Source organism: Camelus bactrianus, chromosome 2 (genome assembly GCF_048773025.1).
Source record: "Camelus bactrianus isolate YW-2024 breed Bactrian camel chromosome 2, ASM4877302v1, whole genome shotgun sequence".
Classification (NCBI taxonomy): Eukaryota; Metazoa; Chordata; class Mammalia; order Artiodactyla; family Camelidae; genus Camelus; species Camelus bactrianus.
Genome location: NC_133540.1, coordinates 118,099,978 through 118,118,279, shown reverse-complemented (window position 1 = coordinate 118,118,279; position 18,302 = coordinate 118,099,978). Strand labels below are relative to the sequence as shown.

The following is an 18,302-nucleotide window of genomic DNA, read 5'->3' as shown; positions in this document are numbered from 1 at the left end:
AAGAAACTGAGTCATTTAAAAGATCCCAGGTCCACGGTTGGGAAGCACCAGCTGGGATTCAGTTTTGCTCAAGGACTCATGTTCACACCACTACACGAAACTCCCGCTGGGTGTAGGGTGATGGAGAGGCAGGCAGGTGTTGTGCAGCATATCGGGGAGTCACACCTGGGTTTCAGCCTTAGGTTTCTGTTTGGGTTTCACCAAGTGCTTGAGAACATAGGCTGCTGTCTCAGACACCCCTGTCCAGCTGTGCTATCCCACCACTTCCAGCTGTGTGACCTTAGGCAAATCACTAATCCCTTTTGAAACAATCCCCACATCCGTAAAAATAAGGATAAAGTCACTGGATCTGACCCCTTACACGATATTGTGAAAGCCAGGTAAGGTAGCACAGGTGGGCGCATAGTCAATTATCAAACCCTAGACAAGAGTAAAGCATCATTTGTGTATTATTCATTCTTGACTACTTAAAAAAAAAAAAGGCTCACAAAGATATCCCTGATAAGACCATGAAAAATAATAAAAGGTTAATAAATAGTTGTGGTAGCATGTCTCCAAAGATGACCCCCACCATGAACATCTCCCGTTATAACCTTGTGGAGGAGGAATAAATTCCCCGAGTATGACCCGTGGGGGAATCCAGCCACCATGCGTGAACTGTGACCACTAGCACGATGTGAGAAAGCCCAAGCTAGCCATCTGGAGGGAGAGAGATAGCCGGCCTCCAGCCACTCCGGCCATCTCAGCCCTGTGACTGAGCAAACCAGCTCTCACGTTTATCCCTGTTGAGCCTTTAGATGACTCCAACCCCAGCCACACTGGGCTGAAACTGCATGAGTATCCCCAAGCAAGAGCTGCCCAGCTGAGTCCTGTCAACTCACTGAACCATGAAAGATAAAAATAGATTGTTGTTTTGAGCCATCAAGTTTGGGGATTGTTTGGGGATTGTTTGTTCACAGCAATAGATAACTGAAACAGTGCCCTAGGCTAATTTTAGTATTTTAACTGAGCGGTCTAGTTGACTTTGAGCTTCCTGGCATTCAAAGCAAAAAGGGGAACAGGGTGGATTATGAGCACTTCTTACTGTCTTGAGGTATTATGATTTACCTGAATGGAGAGTTCATCTGACCCATCTGTTTGCAATCAAATCAGAATGAAAAGTAAACTGTCTTCCTTACATGAGATCGTCTCCTCTCTTTACTGAAGTTACAGTTGCACAGGTTCTGTAATCTGCCTTGCTGGAGCAAACCAAAGAATTGTAGCTGTCTTTAACAAAAAATGTCCCTTGCATCTGGCCCAAATCTTTCAGAATGGAACTCACTTTTTCCTGTTTGGTTCTCAGGGCATCTTCTGCCTCCCACCTCATACCCATCCCAAATTAAGTCACAAATGGGCTCGGTGACTCCAGGGTCCTAAGCAGCCAAAATTATTATTAAAATAGAAATGCTGCAAATAGTTGAAACTGAAGCAGATTGGATGATTTATTCAAACCTTCAGGAAAAATTACTATTCAGCTCAGAATTGAAATTTAGACTTGTGATTCCTAATCAACTAGAATGCAGTGCTTCCCTGATGTTAACCCCCTAAAAAGGAAAAGGGGAAAAAAAAAACCACATAAAATATATATACGGTTGCACTTGTGCCTTGGGTCCTTTAGAACCTGTGCTCTGAAAGGTCAGAAACTACATCTATCTTCTGAATAGTGAGATGTTTAACACCTTACTGGCACTTATTAAAGCTTTTCTTCACTAAGTGACCTTCCAAGTCTATGATAATAAAAGAACTAAAATGAGTGTGAATCAGTGAGTTCCATTCTCTCCAGTGTGGCCTTGACAGATGGGACCAGCAGGCAATCAAGGCCTGGGACGTTCGGGGAATTCTGGGTTAGCACATGGGGTGTTTGAGGTGACCTTGTCACCTGGGCCCTGAACTGGATCCAGGCAGCCCCGTCAAGGTAGTGAACCTTGTCTTCTGGGTCCTTGATCTCATTTTCTACACTCTTCACCCTCACTTGTCTTCATACCTGTAGCTTGGATGTCAGAGTCCTTGTGCTGAAACTCTTTGTGGATAACTTAATGGTTGGGAGAACGTGCTGGACTCAAATCCCAGCTGAGTTCCTTAGCCTATATTTGCATAAACACTTTCCAATCAGCAAGACACTTCATGTACGTGGTCCAGTGCATTGTGACAAAATCCTCTGGAGTAAGTTATGGGTTGAATTGTGTTCTCTGCAAAGATGTGTTGGAGTCCTAACCCCTGGGACCTGCCAATACGACTTTATTTGAAAGTATAGTCTTTGCAGATGTGATCAAAATAAGGTGAGATCATAGGATGGGTTCTATTCCAATATGACTGCTGTCCTTACAAGAAGATGGAAATTTGGACATAGACATGCACAGAAGGATGACAACATAAAAACACAGAGGGAAGATGGTCATGTGAAGATGGAGGCAGAGATTGGAGTTTTGCATCCATGAGCCAAGGAATGCCTGGGCAGACCAGAAACTTGAAGAGGCAAGGAAGGATCCTTGTCTAGAGGTTTCAGAAGGAGCATGGCTTTGCCAGTGCCCTGATTTTGGACTTCTACCTTCCAGAACGGTAAGACAATACATTTCTGTTGTTTCAAGCCACCCAGTTTGGGACAAATTGTTCCAGTAGCCCTGGAAAACTAAAATATAGGTGTTATCATTTTTCCTATGCTTTTTAATCCAATGTTCTTGGGTACCTACTGTGTACCAGGCTCTATGCTGAGCTCTGGAACCCAGACACAAGGCTATAGGTTAATACAAAGCAAATCAGAGACCCTGAGCCACCTGGTGAATTTCCATGCTCATTCTGTTGTGTCTCAAGCTCCCCGCAGCCACCCACCGCCCATCACCACTGACTGGTATGTACCTATTCCCACAGCTGTCTCAGAGACAGACGGTGCTGGCACTGGAAATAACATGGGTGATCTCCTGATCCGTCTTCCTGGTTTTCCAGATGTGCCAGCTGAGGTTCAGAAGCATCTTGCCACCAACAGAAACGCAGCCTTGGACTCCAAAGCCTCTTCTCATTCCCTGGCTCTGATTAATTCATGTTATGAATAAATTCAACAAACAACAAATGTTTGTCGAATGAACACTAAATTATTAACGACTGGTAAAGAGAATGCGTTATAACTCCCCGAGGTATTTGAATGTGGAACAATGCCTTCACCCAGAGAAGGAAATTTCTGAGAATGGAATGTGGGCCTGGGGTTGGGGAGAGTTGGGGGCAAGGGCAGTCTTGCACTGATCCTTTCTATCCCTAAGCCAACTTTTGTGTCTGCTCAAGACAGAGCTGGCTACCTTGGAGGATTCTGGAAGTGGGCTGAGGAAGAGCTTGGTCTCCTCTGTACTTTGAGAGGCCATGCAGGGCTGTGACCAGTGCCCTCCTGGATGTACAGGAAGCACTGGCCTCATTAAATGCGTGTACCACGACTGCTGTTTTAAACTCCAGCCCTGCTGAACAATTCAGAAATAGATCCATTATAGGTCTGCTTTAGCCCCAGGGCTTTAACACAGGTCACTAGAAAATCCAAGATTGCACTGTAATTCAAATTCTCAAGAGGGAAAGAAAAGAATTCTCTTCAGCACTTCCCCATCCTCCATCCCTCCCCTCCCCCAGCATAACCAGCCGGCCTCTTCATTTCTATAGTGCTTTGGAATAAATAGCTCTTACATTGAACTTGAAATCTAAAATTTCCTTCAGCTATTAATTGATAAGAGCAGCTCATTTTACCTCTCTTGCTCTGAAGTAAGATTACAGTGTAAATAAACTGGGTCAGGTTTAGCAGGATGGACGTGAACAGTTCCCTAATTCCCCTTAATCTCTGGTAAAGGAATAATGAGGCTTTGGACGTCAGCATTCAATAAGCAATTATGTCACCCCTTCAGACTCCATCTAAATTAGTCCGCTGTTCCCTCAGAGAGAATCCAAGGAACCGCTAAACCACACTCTTAAACTGCCACCTCTTTGTTTCATTCTAGCCCTTGAGAGGAGTCGAGGTAGTAGGGGGGATTTGATTTGATTTATGTTAATTTTTAGAGTATTAGGGATCTCTTGTTTTACTTGAAACAGATCAGGGTTTTGAAAGGGGTCAGTAAACAAGGTTTTCCCGATTACTGATCAGCACGCCAGTGCTCAGCACCTCATGAGCCTGGCTTCTCATTTTGACAGTGCATTAGAATCATTGTCTCATTATTAATCTCACCCTAGAGTTCTGAGGAGCTTATGACGCCCGTTGAAGTTAATGAAGGCTTTTACCTATAGATCTGGCGCTAAATCATTGTGATTGACTGACTGCCCACAACGTGGTGGGCACTGAGAGAACCAACAGAAGGGAAAAAGAATTAAACAGAAGGAAATCAAAAAGAGGGGAGGGTACAGCTCAGTGGTAGAGCACATGCTCAGCATACACAACGTCGTGGGTTCAATTCCCAGTACCTCCTCTAAAAAAAAATAAATCAGTAAACCTAATTACCCCCTCAAAATTTTTTTTTAAAAATTAAAAAAGAAAAGAAGAGGAAGAAAGAGAAAGTGCCAGAAAGGAAGAGGGTAGAGGAACCAAACTTAGACAGGAACTTCAAAACATCTCATTAGGAAAATGAGGCAGTTAAGGAAGAACTCACCAAGTGATCTGCTTAAACTTTAATTAATTATTCATTTATATATATTTATGTGGCACACTTTCTCTAGGGAACCCAATGTGCTTTGCAAACATATTAAATAATTAACTCTCAAATCTGAGTGAAGTGGCGAGGCAGCCAAATTATGCCATGAAAGGCCGAGGGGGTGGGTGAGCGATGGCCAGATGTCTTGCTTTGAAAAGGCAATACGTGTGGCGCTCACAGAGGCCACAGAGCACAAGACTTCTTTTTGGTCTGATAGTCTGGTGGTATGTCCTAGCACCTTCCAGAGTAAGCATTTTTTGTTTATATGGGTAAATGATGCTACAGAACAGACGGACCGGCAGGCAGACACACAGACTGATATGAATTACTATAGGAATCCAGTATATTTTGAGAGGGTGTTATTAGAAGAAAGTCGAATGGGGCACATTTGAAAAAAAAAACCAAAACACTGCCTTCAAGACGAAGATAAAAGGAAGGATTTCAGATCAAGAACATCGAATGTGGCATTAAATGAAATGAAACTGCAAAGGCCAAACGCCAAATGATGAGCCATAACATTTACTAGGTTGTGTTTAAACATATTTTGAGTGCCTAAAATTGTATCCTCGCTATACTGTTGACAGGACACACATTAAAAAATATACCTTTACCATGAATGGTTTAAACATCTCTCCGGAAAGTAGAAATGTATCTGCCAAATCAGTGGAGGGCAAAAACAAACAAGAAACTTGAGAAATTAAAAAAAAATAAAAACTGAGAAGTGAAAGAGGCAGCTGCTGCGGTGCTATGGGCGTGGCTGCCGTGAGCGAGCAGGGCAGCTGTGCACTCATCGGAAGAGCCGCACCTCCGTGGGCTAAGATCTCTCAGTCAGTTACAGGAACAGACTTGTGTTCAGTGCATCTTAAAACTGGTACTTGGGAATCCACATACAGAGAGAGACAGACAGACACGGTCCTTGGCGAGATCACAGTGATTAAAACCACAACACTCAGTTGTTCATGTACCTATCACTCGGCGACACGGTGGCCGGAAGCTACTTTTGAGATTTGGCCAGCTAGCCTACAGGAAGTTTCAGTGTGGGAAAGAGATGGTGATTAACAAGAAGACAGGTTTTCTCACCTTCTTAAAATGAAAGATGATCTTACCCCAGGACCACTAGCAGGAAATTAAAATTAAAAAGGGAAGGGTGGTAAGTTGGAAGGGAAGAAACTTTTCCAAAAAGCAAACAAAACCATCCTATTGATCCCCAATTCCACCTGGAGTCCTGACTGCTTTCAGGTTTTATTTTATTTTACCCTTTTTTAAAAAGGGGATTTATCTTCTCTCTCTCTCTCTCTTTTTTTTTAAGGGAAGCAACTTGGTGTAGGAGCTAAAATTGATTCTCCACCAATTTCCAATCAAAAGCCTTTGAGCAAGTCCCTTAACCCTTCTGAGCAGGCTTTATCCATTGAAAATGATGACAGCCACTCTCAGGATTGTCTTGAGGATTAAACGAAATGGTGGCTGAGAAGTGCTTTGCAAACTACACAAATGCAGGGTTATTTGTATCCTTTTGGACAGGGATGAAAGTCTTACTGTTCAGGGCGCACACTTCTGAGTGCCAGGACTGCAAAACTCACAGGTCTCTCCCTCCCACCCTCTTCCATGGACTAACATCCCACGCTGCTGCTGCTGGAATGTTCCAAAATCATGCTCCAGTTTCAAAGATGTTGGTCTCATTTTTATAATTTGCTTTCCTCGCTAGACCAACCCCCATTTATCTGGTTAATTTCTTATCAGTCAGGGATCCTAGTCTTCGGTCTTAACATAAATGGACCAACATTTTCCTTCCTAATCCTCCTACTGCCAGCAACATAGACCACAAAACAAAACAAAACAATCCCTGTCTCTATATCCTTTCAGGGGTAGTAGATAAATTCTCCTTTTCCAAGATAAACACAAGGGCTGCCTGGGGTGACTTCTGTCTAGGGCTTCCTGACATTCAGACCAACTAATTTTTACTAACTCCATTCACATTTTCAATAGATATAGCTTCTAAGTCCTAATCTAAAACACCAAAAGCCTTTCAAATCATGTAAGCCATTCAGGTATTATTAAGGTATATTATTGAGGTATTAAAATTTTCAGATAGTATTTTATTATTATTTACATTATGAATCTATTCTAGGATATTTGCTATAATATAGTTTGAATCTATTTTATGTATTACCTATACAGGGAAAACAACTATATACATATTACATATATAGACAAAACTACTATAGACAAGTTTAACCTTATTTTGCATACGTAAGTTTATATAACTTATATATTTTATATATACATGAAATAAGCTTAACTTTGTCTATATCGAATCTCAATTGACCAAATTTAAATTTAGGGTGGTTGACAGGTACTTCTGTGACATCTCTAAATCCTGCGTCTCCAATTATATTAAAGAAACATCTGCCCACCTAACCAACTTAACAGAACGAAGTAGGCAAAATAACGGGAAAGCCCTGGCAGCGTCAAGGTGAGAAGTAACACTCCTTAAATGATAACACCAGATCCCCCAACTGTGATCTCATTAAACCTCACGACACTCGGATAAGGGATTCAGCTGCTGCTTTTGTTTTCATTCTTAGAGAAAAGGACGGTGGAGGTCCAAGGAGATTTGGCCAGTTTTCAAGGTCACTCAAGTACAGCCCAGCAAACAGATGGAAAACAAAAAATCTTCAATCTACACGGTTGCGGTGACCCAAGCCGGATAGTGCAATTGGTCCCAGCAGAGGAGGGGGAGCACCGGACCCCTGTCAGAGCACTTCAGTCTCTTGGGAAATTTCCCAAAGCTTTTCCAATTCTTCCAGACTTTGCGTAAGCATCCTGATGATTGTATTACAGCTGTTAATACTCTCCCGTCTCCCACCAAACCCGAGATGGGGAGAAATCATATAAGCTCTCAAGAGCACAAAAAATGAACACCCCGTTCTTTTTCTGTTCTTCTGCGAAGGAAGACATGGCGAAGGTGTTTTTGCACTTCCAACTTAAAGTGAAACGGTGGACTTGCAGAATCCTAAGCTCACCTGCCCTCAGGGGATAAAAAGGGGCCTGCCCTTAGCTGGGAGTGTCAAGTGTGGTCATCTTCCTACCCATGCTATGTGTCTAAATAGTTTGAGAAGTAAAACTGCTTTCAGGCTGCAGAACCTCTGGCCACATTCTATGGAAAATGTTAAAAACACTTTTATGTAAAACAATCAACAAATTATTGGCAATGTTTATTTTTATTACACCAAAGCCTCTACACCAAGTGCATTAATTATGGATACTCTAGTTCAGGGCTCAAAAGTGGAGGGTGGACTTCTTCCCCCAGGGGACATTTGGCAATGTCTGAGATGGTTTTGGTTGTCACAAGTGGGAGAGGGAATGTCGTGTTGTGGGTGTCCAGTGGGTAAGGGCCAGAGATGCTGTTAAACATGCTACTTCGCACAGGATAGCCCCACGACCAGGAATGATCCGGCTCCAGGGTTCAAGGTCACCGAGGTTGAGAAACTCTGCTCTAGGACAAATCCATTCAATATTCAGGAAACAGGTACCCCTCCCCTTCCTTCCCCGCCCAGAATTCTGCCTGAATTCTTATTGTTATTATTGTTGTCTTAACATGCTCTGCATTATAACAGCTAGAATCAAATTTTTTTTCAGATCTTTTACATCTCCAAATGTTCAATACCTGGAGTCTGAAAATGCCATTTATGATGTATTTTATGTTTAGTGTTCTAAATGGGGTTAAGTTTATATTTTGAATTTATCTACATTGCATCTCTGTTGTAGATGAAAGCTTCAGTGCACAAAGGCCACATGCTACCTTTCAGGGGAGAGATTATGTCAGTTGGGCATCTTGTGTACTATTAACGTTGAAACAAGTCTTCCCTGTCAGACTGTTACAGCTAAACACGTTTGGATCTTCAAGCAGCAAGCACAGACATCCTGCTCAAATGGTTTCTTGTGCGCAGAGAAGAGAGCAGATCCAGACCACTGGAGCATGGCCCTCTGCCACCCCTGAGCATCCTCCCCATTATCCGCTCAGGCCTGGGAGGCCAGCCTGCCTGACAGCTAACAGCTGTCAGGGGACACCTGTAATTGAGTCAAGTTGAGGACCAGGGACTATGTAAGCAAGAACAGAAAGTTTTAAAACCCTCTTCCTTGAGTGCCTCTGAGTCCCACAACTCACACTGTGAAATTGGGTCTGTTCCTATGTTCCACCTAGTCTTCCCCGAGTGTCAATTTTGCTCTTAAGATAAGGACAAAGATCCTTTAGGGCCCACAAGGTTCTGCCCACACCCTTTGCTGTCTCCATTCCTGCCACACCAACCTTCATTCTAGCCCTCGTGTAGGTCACACTGTCCTACCACAGGGCCTTTGCACAAGTTATTCTCATTTCCTCAAGTTCCCCTCAACTCCCCCCACTTTACCAAGTTAATTCACTTGTTCATTTAACAGATATCAGCCCAGTCATCTCTTCCTCAAGAAAACATCCCAGACCTCCCTAAGTCAAATCCCTGTAATGCACATTGCCATTGCTTCCTTTAAAGCACTCACACTCGAGGTTTTACGATTATTCGTGTAATTATTCAAATAATGTCTGGCGATGACACATCATTGTTCTCTGAGCACTAAGCAAAACACTTGGCTTATCATAGATGCTACATAAGTATTTGTTGCCTGACTGTTTAGTTAAACAAGTGGACAAACGAATGAAACAACAAATGAATGAATGAATGGATGAATGAATGAATGAATGAAAGTATGAAGCTGTCTTAAAATCTAAAGTCAGCAGCAAAGCCATAGGTGTGAAGCTGGGTGTGTGTGCTTAGGTCCAGGTAACTATCTGGACTGTCAGTATTTGATATTTAGATTATAGGAAGGAGCAGAAGAGAAACCTTGCCTACAAAACATGCAACTGAGAAAAAAATTGTATACCTCACTTAGAGCATCATTAAGTTAGAGAACAACTCCCACACTGTGCTCTCAGATGAAGCCAACATCCAGATTCCCATTGCAGACTTGGCTCTCCTAGAATTCTCCTCTTCTTTCCCCAGATCCTGCTTCTTCTTCAACATAATATATCCACAGCTGCACCATTTCTTTACATTGTTTTTTTCTTTTTGGCGAGGTTAACCTTCCTTCTTCAGTTGTATGTTGTGCAATACCCAAGAGGCCAAGACTACTATTTGAGATATTTAAATATGACTTTGAGAAATGAGTCTGTCTTAGGTATAAAAGCCTACAGTCACCATGATGAACATGACTACAATGTTTAAAATCCCTAAATAAAGAGATGCAGCACTTTCTGCATATTCATGCTGAGTTGAATATTATATATGATTCCTGATTTTGTAGGCATTCAAATAAGGCAGGAGAAGAGAATATGTATTTACTTATTTTTATCAATGAAAACAAACTGCACTTGACTGAAGAAAGAATTGTTTCCTCTAGGATAAAGAGTAATGTGTACATGGAAGGCAGTTCTGTGTATTAGTCTCTGAGCAAAGCTTTATTTCTATATTATTGGTCATTTTATGCACAGTGCTCAAGTGCCTTGTCAGTGACAGCCACTCATTAAATCACTGAAACTATCATATAAAAATAAAGATGGAATTTAAGCTACATTGAGCCAGGCAGTCCGTTAGCAAATACTGATTGCTCCCCATGGGGTCCCAAGAATTCTTGCAGGTGATGGAGGTATATATTAAAGAAGTATATGGTCCGTTTCCTTGAAAGGACTTGGAGGCAAATCTAAGTGACAAATAGATGAACATGTAATCAAAATAAGAGCGTTCAGATAAGTGCTGTCTTGGAAAAATGAATTGAAGTTCAGCAATGGATCCTTTTCACAGACAGAGGAGCGAAGCTGGCCCCTGAATATGAAATAGTTTGGTGAAAGGCTAGACTCTGAGTCAAGAACCTCCAAGAGGTCAGCTTGGTTGAGCTCCTCCACTTTGGGACACATAAAGCCACAGGATAAACTTGGTACCTATTCCAGAAGGGTCATCTTCCTTTTCAGCAAAAAAAAAAATATATATATATATACATATATAACATTTTCCAACATAGAAACAAACATGGCTATCTCATGGAGAATAAATTCTTTAAAAAAAAAAAAAAAAAACCTATGAGAATGTGGAGCTACCAGAACTTTCACAGACTGAAGGTGGGAGTACAGATTGGTTCAATCACTCTGGAAAACTGTTGGGGAGTATCAACTAAGTTGAGAAATGCAAAACCCACGATGCAGAAGTTCACTTCCAGGTGTACAAGCCCAAATCCGTGCTCAGGTGCGCTAACAGGTGTTTACAAGAATGTTCATGGAAGTATTAGTCATAAAGACCAACAACTGGATCCAGCCTAAATGCCCCTCAACGATGAGATGTATAAATAGACCATGGCATAATGGACACATGGCAATGAAAGTGAGTGAACTTGAACTACACCGGGCACAGTGATGAACCTCACACACATGCTGCGTGAAAGAAGCCACACACAAAGGAATAAATAGTGTTTGATTCCATTTACATAAAATCCCCAAGTAGGCAAAACCAACAATAGTATTTGGTTTCCTTTGGGGAGAAGATAGGGAGGCACAAAGGGGCAGGGGGTTTCTGGGGCATTTGTTTACATGATGGTTACATGTCTTGTGATGATTCATTAAACTGTCTATGTTTTGTGTACTTTTTAGAGTGTATGTTATACATAAATCATATTCCAATGGTTAAAACATTTTTCTTAAAATGTGTGACACTTTGAAAATAAAAGCACTAGCATTCAAAGAAATATACTGCTGGCAGGTAGGACTACCTCCCACTCCTGCTGCCCCAAATTTGCTGAAGTATGTGTTCATCCTTTGTGATTAAATTCAAAAGATATTGACAAGGGAGAGGAGTTATCATACAAGACCTGGGAGCTGGAAGGTAGATGGGAGTTGTCCAGATTCTGTTTCCCTGCCCTAGGGGGAGTCCATCCGGGACACTATTGCCTGGGGACTGCTAAATGTAGGCACTGGACCAGAGTTACCTGAAGAGACTGGAAACAGATGAATCAACAATGGAAGAATTGGGTTGATGTATAGAAGCCAGAGGGTGGAGCCAGATAAATGACATCAAATGACAAATGTAACTGATCAGGCAGTAAAGAGGAAGCAACTGGACAAAAGTTGCTGAGGAGTCCAAGTGCAGGTCAGAAAATAGAAAGATGGGTCAAGGGCTGGGACCTAGGGGAATAGGACTGGCTCTCCCATGCTGCCATGTTCCAGCATTAACCCAGAGAATTCTGAATTTGAATCTAGGCTTCTAGGTGGTGTCCAGGTAGGAAGATAGAACACAAGTCTGTTAGATTAATTTATAGCTTCTAAATATTTGGATATATGGAATGCTGGTCTTCATTTGTACTCTTTCCCCAGGGCCGAGGAATGTTAGGGTGTGGACCTGCAGAAGCCTCATATTTCTCACTTAGGAGAGCACGTTTTGGTTACTGCTCTAGCTTACAGAGAAGTTTTTTGGAACAATGATGCTGACATATCAATGCCAGTTATTACTGTCCCCCTCACCCCTCAGCTATGGGCAAACTTCAGCTTGGTAACATGGCTTCTGATTCATCTGTGCCAATAAAAATGCTGAGCAGGACAGGACTAAGTCCAGAGTCTGCTGAAAACTTGTTAGAGATCTTCGAGATTGATGTTAGCCCACTCACCCGTATATTTTGGGAACCATTGTTTGACCATCAACACAACTAGCTAATCAGTTCTGTCCTTCCTATAAGGTTTGTGAACTCTGATGCAATCAATGTTCTTGGCAGGCTGCTGATCTCATTCTCAGGGACTCTTGCTGAAAAGAACTGGAGTGGTTTGACCAGACATGCCCAGTTCCTGTGCTCAGTGTCTTGCTGCCTCTTTTGCACGTGATTCTCTACTCTGTTTCCCACTCCTGGCTTGAAGAACACAATCAAATCTGGCCACTTGATAAAGGCCAACGTGATCAGTACAAAAGGTAATGAGGTAAACCTTCAAGGCAATCTCTGAAGTTTCTGATCTGATGGGAAAGATGGCAAAGACTTTGGAGAACCAAAGGGCGAAGGTCGGAAAACTTTTTCTGTGAAACACGAACTCATAAATACTTCAGACCTTGCAAGTCATATGGCCTCCATTTCAACTCTTCAACTCTGCTTTGAAGTCAGCCATAGTATGAAAGCATCCATCAACGGTACTCAGCATAATGACGAGATTGTATTCTAATAAAACTTTATCTATAAAAATGGGTGGCGGACCAGATATGGCCAGTGGGCCATAGTTTGCAGACCCCTGTTCTAGGGGATAAACACTCTCTGAGAATAAGCAAAGAACTTTAGGAAATGGATTAATGTTCGGAATCAGTGAGAACAATACTACTATGTATCACCCTTAAGGTGGATCTCGTTGCGAGGCTGAGCTCTGCAGATCAGACCATCAGAAGCTTCCATCCAAAACACAAATCTGCTTGAGCCCTTCTCAGCCTGAAAACTTTCAGGGCTCACATTCACACTGAGCCTGGCCCAGTCACCCTGCCTTCTTTCCCAAATTCATCCTTTATCAATTTCACATACACCACGCAATCCAACCATGCCGACATCTTCCCTGTTCGCTCGTTACCTGTGCAGTCATGACTCCAAATTTTTGCCCATCCTGTTTCTCTGCGGAGAAGACTCCCCATGCCATCTTCAAACTCTCATTCATCCCTCAAGACACAGTTCAAATATCTGCCTTGATGTTTCTCCAGCATCCCTAGGCTGGGTGAATTGCCTCCTCTTCTGTATTCCCAGCACACTCTACATATAATCTATACTCCATCAGTGCTACTTCAGAGTGATCCCTTTAATTGATCTCTAATGACTTACCTTATCTTGTAATGTATTTTTAAAATTTCTTTGCTCCTTCCCCACTGGGTTGTGGACACTTACAGACACAGCGATGCCTAGTGAATCTTCCTTCCCCAGGAGTTAGCACCGGATCTGCCATGAAAAGGAAGCTGAGCTCATGTTTGCACAACTGTTTAACTCAGGGCAGAATCCAGTTGTGTCAGGGCCACTGGGGTTTCGTGGAATGATTCACAGTTTAGATTGTCTGCTATTTTTATAATATACTTGCTGTGGCTTAATAAGCAACTCTCTGACAAGGTACTTGGGAGCTGTTCACAAATGACAGAGTGACATTAAATTCAAGTCAGGTTCAGAAGTAAATATAACAAATCTCTCCTCCACCTAAATTATATGCTCCCTTCAAATCAGGAAAGATAATTGTTTGAGTTTCTACAGCTGCTGTGTATTTGCGCATATGTAGCTTTCTCTTTGGCAGATGTCTCATGAAAATCTCGTTCTCGTATTAGATATGGGACCATGTTGTATTTTTCCTTCTTTTAATGGATTTCCTAGATCTTGTTGATTTGCTCTTCAGTTTCACTTAGGACACCAAAATGGTCATTTCTTCAGTGGAATCCTGGCAGCTCAAAGGGTGGCTGCAATTTTTCAAAGTGCCTCCTGGATGACCCCTCATAGGGTTAAACCCAGAGGAGAATAGAGCTCAAAAAATGACAGGTGTCCCCAGGCCTACTGTTACATTGTTTGTCCAAGGAAAAGACAAACCGATGTTCGAGACAGACACGCATTAAGTACTGAGTTGCATGCTGCCACATCATCAGGTTTTCTGCAGCACCCACTTTTCAGATGCTGCTTTTTCTGCAAATTAAGGCATAGGGCACACAGGACAGGGGAGGGGGCAGATGTGCAGTTATGCTCTGCCCTCAGGCCCAGCCAAGAGGGCAAGTGGGGGCCTCCTCACCCTTGTCCTGCCATTAGTCCTAGTCTCAGGCTGCCCTGGGTAGGGGGCCAGGGGCAGCAGATCGTCTTTTTATAACTTACACACAGGCACCTTATAGACCAGGACTGGCCCCAAGGAAAACCAAGGCAAAAATTCCAAAGATGGGCACACCCCAATTCTCAATAAACCCTTACTTCCTCTAAAAGCTCAGACAGCCTCATGTTTTCCTCTTTACTTGCCCCAAGAATTCTTGAGAAAACAGAAGTTCCACGAGAATCCCCGTAGTGGGCAAAGGTGACTCGGTCCTGCCCCCGGTTAGGAGGTGGCCTCATCCCTTCTCTGCCTTTATCCTGTTCTCCCTCACCAGCAGCTCCTGCTCCAGTGGGGAATCCACCTTGCCTGTATCTCCACGCCAGCCTTAAGCCCACATAGGCCTGCTCTTCAAGGTTACAGAGGCCACAAAACAAGAGCGGGGAAAATGGGGAAGTGGTAGAGATCAGTTTCTTTTCGGCGTGTCTGATTTCCTCTGGGCTCCGAGTTTGGCAGGGCATAAACAGATAATCAAAAATTTTTACTTTCCCAGGTAGGAATTATGTAATCAGAGGCTGCTTCTTCCTTTGTTTTTTTTCCTTTCTTTCTTTCTGTCTTTTTTTTGTTGTTGTTGTTGTTTAGGTTTTTTTTTTTTTTTGGAAACTTCACTGGAAAGAAATTCCCCTTTTGTTCCCAATCACACAGAGTATTTCCCCTCTGCTTTTCCTTGGAAGTCTTCTGAAGCTCTCTGAAGCTAGTCAGATAATTCTGTGTAAATTATGCACACAGGGGAGTTTTAAAAATACATCCTTTATGATCCCTTGGAGTGTGTGTATGCAAAGTGATATCATATACTGACATAGATAACCCATTTCAAAAATAGCTTTGGTTCCTTCGCCTGGATCCACTCAATCCAGGAACTTGGCTCCATTTCCCTCCACCCCAGAGGTTCAAAGATGAGTAAGTGCCCTGTCCCTGCTCCCATTCTGAGAAGGTGAACTTTTTAACATTCTGTAAACAGAGGGAAGAATTTCTTCCATTAGTGCATGAAATCTGATTCTCCAAAACTTCAGCTCCTATTGCTAATGACTCCCAACTCTACCCTGGGCTTCCAAGACCCACCCTCTGCCTGAACATCTCCACAGATTTATCCCCCAGCCATTGCCAGCTCCATTCATCTGTCCCACCTTCAGCCCACCAGACTTGCTCATTCTCCGGCATTTCCTGCAGCGCTGGGAATATGCCCAGTCATCCAAGCAAGAAATGCTATGTTCCTGGCCAGGAATTCTTTTCTGGGGAACAAGGCATTGTGTTCCAGCCCTGAGCCCAAGTCCACACACATCAGGTCGGCCAGAGGAGCCGCCCGTTCCTGCTTGTTCCCACACCAGGACTGTTTTATCCCCACCATTCCTCTCCCCTTGCTCCAGTTCCAGCCGTTAGTTAATTCCCTGGACTTCTGCAAACGCTGGGCGGAAGTGCCATTCAGAGCGTGGGCCCAGGACAAGACTACCTGGGTTCAAATCCTATCTCAACCCCGCCTTAGCTCTGCAACCTGAGCCATGTCAGCCAATTCTTCTGTGCCTCAGTCCCCTTATCCTTAAATTGATTAAAAAAAAATTTTAATTGAAGTAGCGTCAATTATAATGTGTCAATTTCTGGTGTACAGCACAATGTCCCAGTCATGCATATACATACATATATCTTATCCTTAAATCAGAATGATGCTTCTTGGGCATTTGGAAAGAACAGGGGTTGACAGGCTTTCCCCATAAAGGGCCAGGTAGTATTTCCGGTGTTGTAGGGCAAGATGCAAAAATAAGGCTATTACATAGGTATTTTGGGGGGGTGGGGGAGGGAGGTAATTAGGTGTACTTATTTATTTATTTTTAGAGGAGGTACTGGGGATTGAACCCAGGACCTCGTGCGTGATAGGCATGCACTCTACCACTGAGCTATACCCTCCCCCCTACATAGGTATTTAAAATATAACTAGAGAAAGAATAAATTTCCACAACATTTTATTGACAAAGCTCAAAATATAGTAATAATTGAGGACTTTTTTTTTTTAATAATACAGACCCATTAATGAGAACAATGAAATTCTATTTTGAGGAAGATAGCATTTTGCTTAATTAGGTTCAAAGTTAGTGTTTCCGATCATCAGAATCTTTCACAAATGTTCATCTGTAAAATTCATTCTTCTCTTGTGGCTTAAAAACAAGAACAGGTGGTGGATGGGATTTGGCCCGCGGTTTGCCTACTTCACGGAAAGAATAAGAGATAGTGCAGAGTACTTAGCACACCATGAGTATTCAGAGGATGCTGGTTATTGTAATTATTTCTTATCATCCTATTCACGTTCACCCTTGGCTTCAGCCATGTAAATACTTGAGGTTTCCTCGAGCTGTTTCTGAGTCTTTGCTCATGCTGTGCCATAAGCCTTCGCCTCCTTAGGAATCCTTTCCTGTTTCTCTCCCTTCTTCCATATCTCCCCATCCCTGAAGGATTTGTCCACTCCCTACTCAAGGTCCTGCTCAGAGTGACCCCTTGCAGAGCTGCCTCCCTGCCACTGTGGCATTTGATGGCTTACTTCCTCCTCTTTAAACTGTGAATAGAAACCATGCATTACTCACGAGGTCCCCAATCATATTGTGTGTTTGACAAATATTGGCTGAATAAACAAATGAACCACCTCCTTGCAAATGGGAGACTCAGCAGAAACCTTCCTTGACTGCCCCAGTTCTCAGGGAGCTCTTTGTTCCCTGCACACCTAGAGCATTTTGGGCCCCATGGATTTTCTTAAAGGGACCCTTGGCTCTGGGTACAAATCTCAGCTGCGTCACTTCCTAGCTTTGTGGCTTTGTACAAGTTACTTAACTTCTCTGAGCCTCCACTTCTGTGTGGGTGAAATGGGGATACTGATGGTACTCACCTCACATGTTTGTAGACTGGGTGAGACAGAGCATATGAAGCACTTAGCACAGTGACTACTCCACAAATGCTTGTTGCTTTGCTCACATTTATTGACTAATGACCATAATATAAGCCCTTTTGTTAATATGTTTATTAGTCACTAGGACCCTACGAGGTAGGTACTCTCATTATCCCCATTTTACAGATGAGAAAACATAGACTTTCAAGGTTGTATAACTTGCCCAACGTCACACAGCCAGTGTGGCAGAGCCAGGATTAAAACCCAGGCTGTCTGTCTCTAAAGCTGTGCTGGGTGGTAGAGATGAACTTCTTCTGCAATATCCCAGGCTCTTCGAGAGTCAGGAATGCATTGTGGAATTCTCTGTATCCTTCCTAGCTGCCAGCACAGAACCTTGCACGTGATGGAGATCCAGAGACACCTGCTCATTTAGTTATCCATCCCTCCTCCACCCTGATCCAGAGGAGGGATCCAAAGTGTTCTGGGGACATTTCCTCCTGTCCAGGCTTGACCACCAGTGAGCACATTTGTGTCTCAGACAAGGAGATAGGAAGGGAAGTAAAAAGGGACAGTAATTAAGGAAGGAGTGCAGGTGGGGTCTGAGAAGAATTTGGCCTTTTCCGAAGGTGACAGTGGACTTCAGTCTCTCTCTCCGCAAACTCCTAATCCCTGGGGGAGCAGCAACCCCACTGTCAGTAAGTGGCTCTAAGGACACTGACCGGAGCAGGCTGACTCCACTGATTGTCTGTAACGTGACTGTTCCTCTTAATCAAAATGATGTCATCCTTTGATATCAGAAAGCGAAGGATAGCAAAATTAATGATGGCTCCAGTGGGCTTCAGATGGCCACCAGCCGCCGAGGGGC

The 18,302-nt window shown here is 43.1% G+C and overlaps 1 non-coding gene across 1 annotated transcript; it reads right to left on the bottom strand.

Moving 5' to 3' along the window:
• Window positions 1-16,395: 16,395 nt before the first annotated feature.
• Window positions 16,396-16,468, bottom strand: TRNAD-AUC (transfer RNA aspartic acid (anticodon AUC)). The gene has a single exon. It is a non-coding gene; the product is annotated as a tRNA-Asp (tRNA).
• Window positions 16,469-18,302: the final 1,834 nt, after the last annotated feature.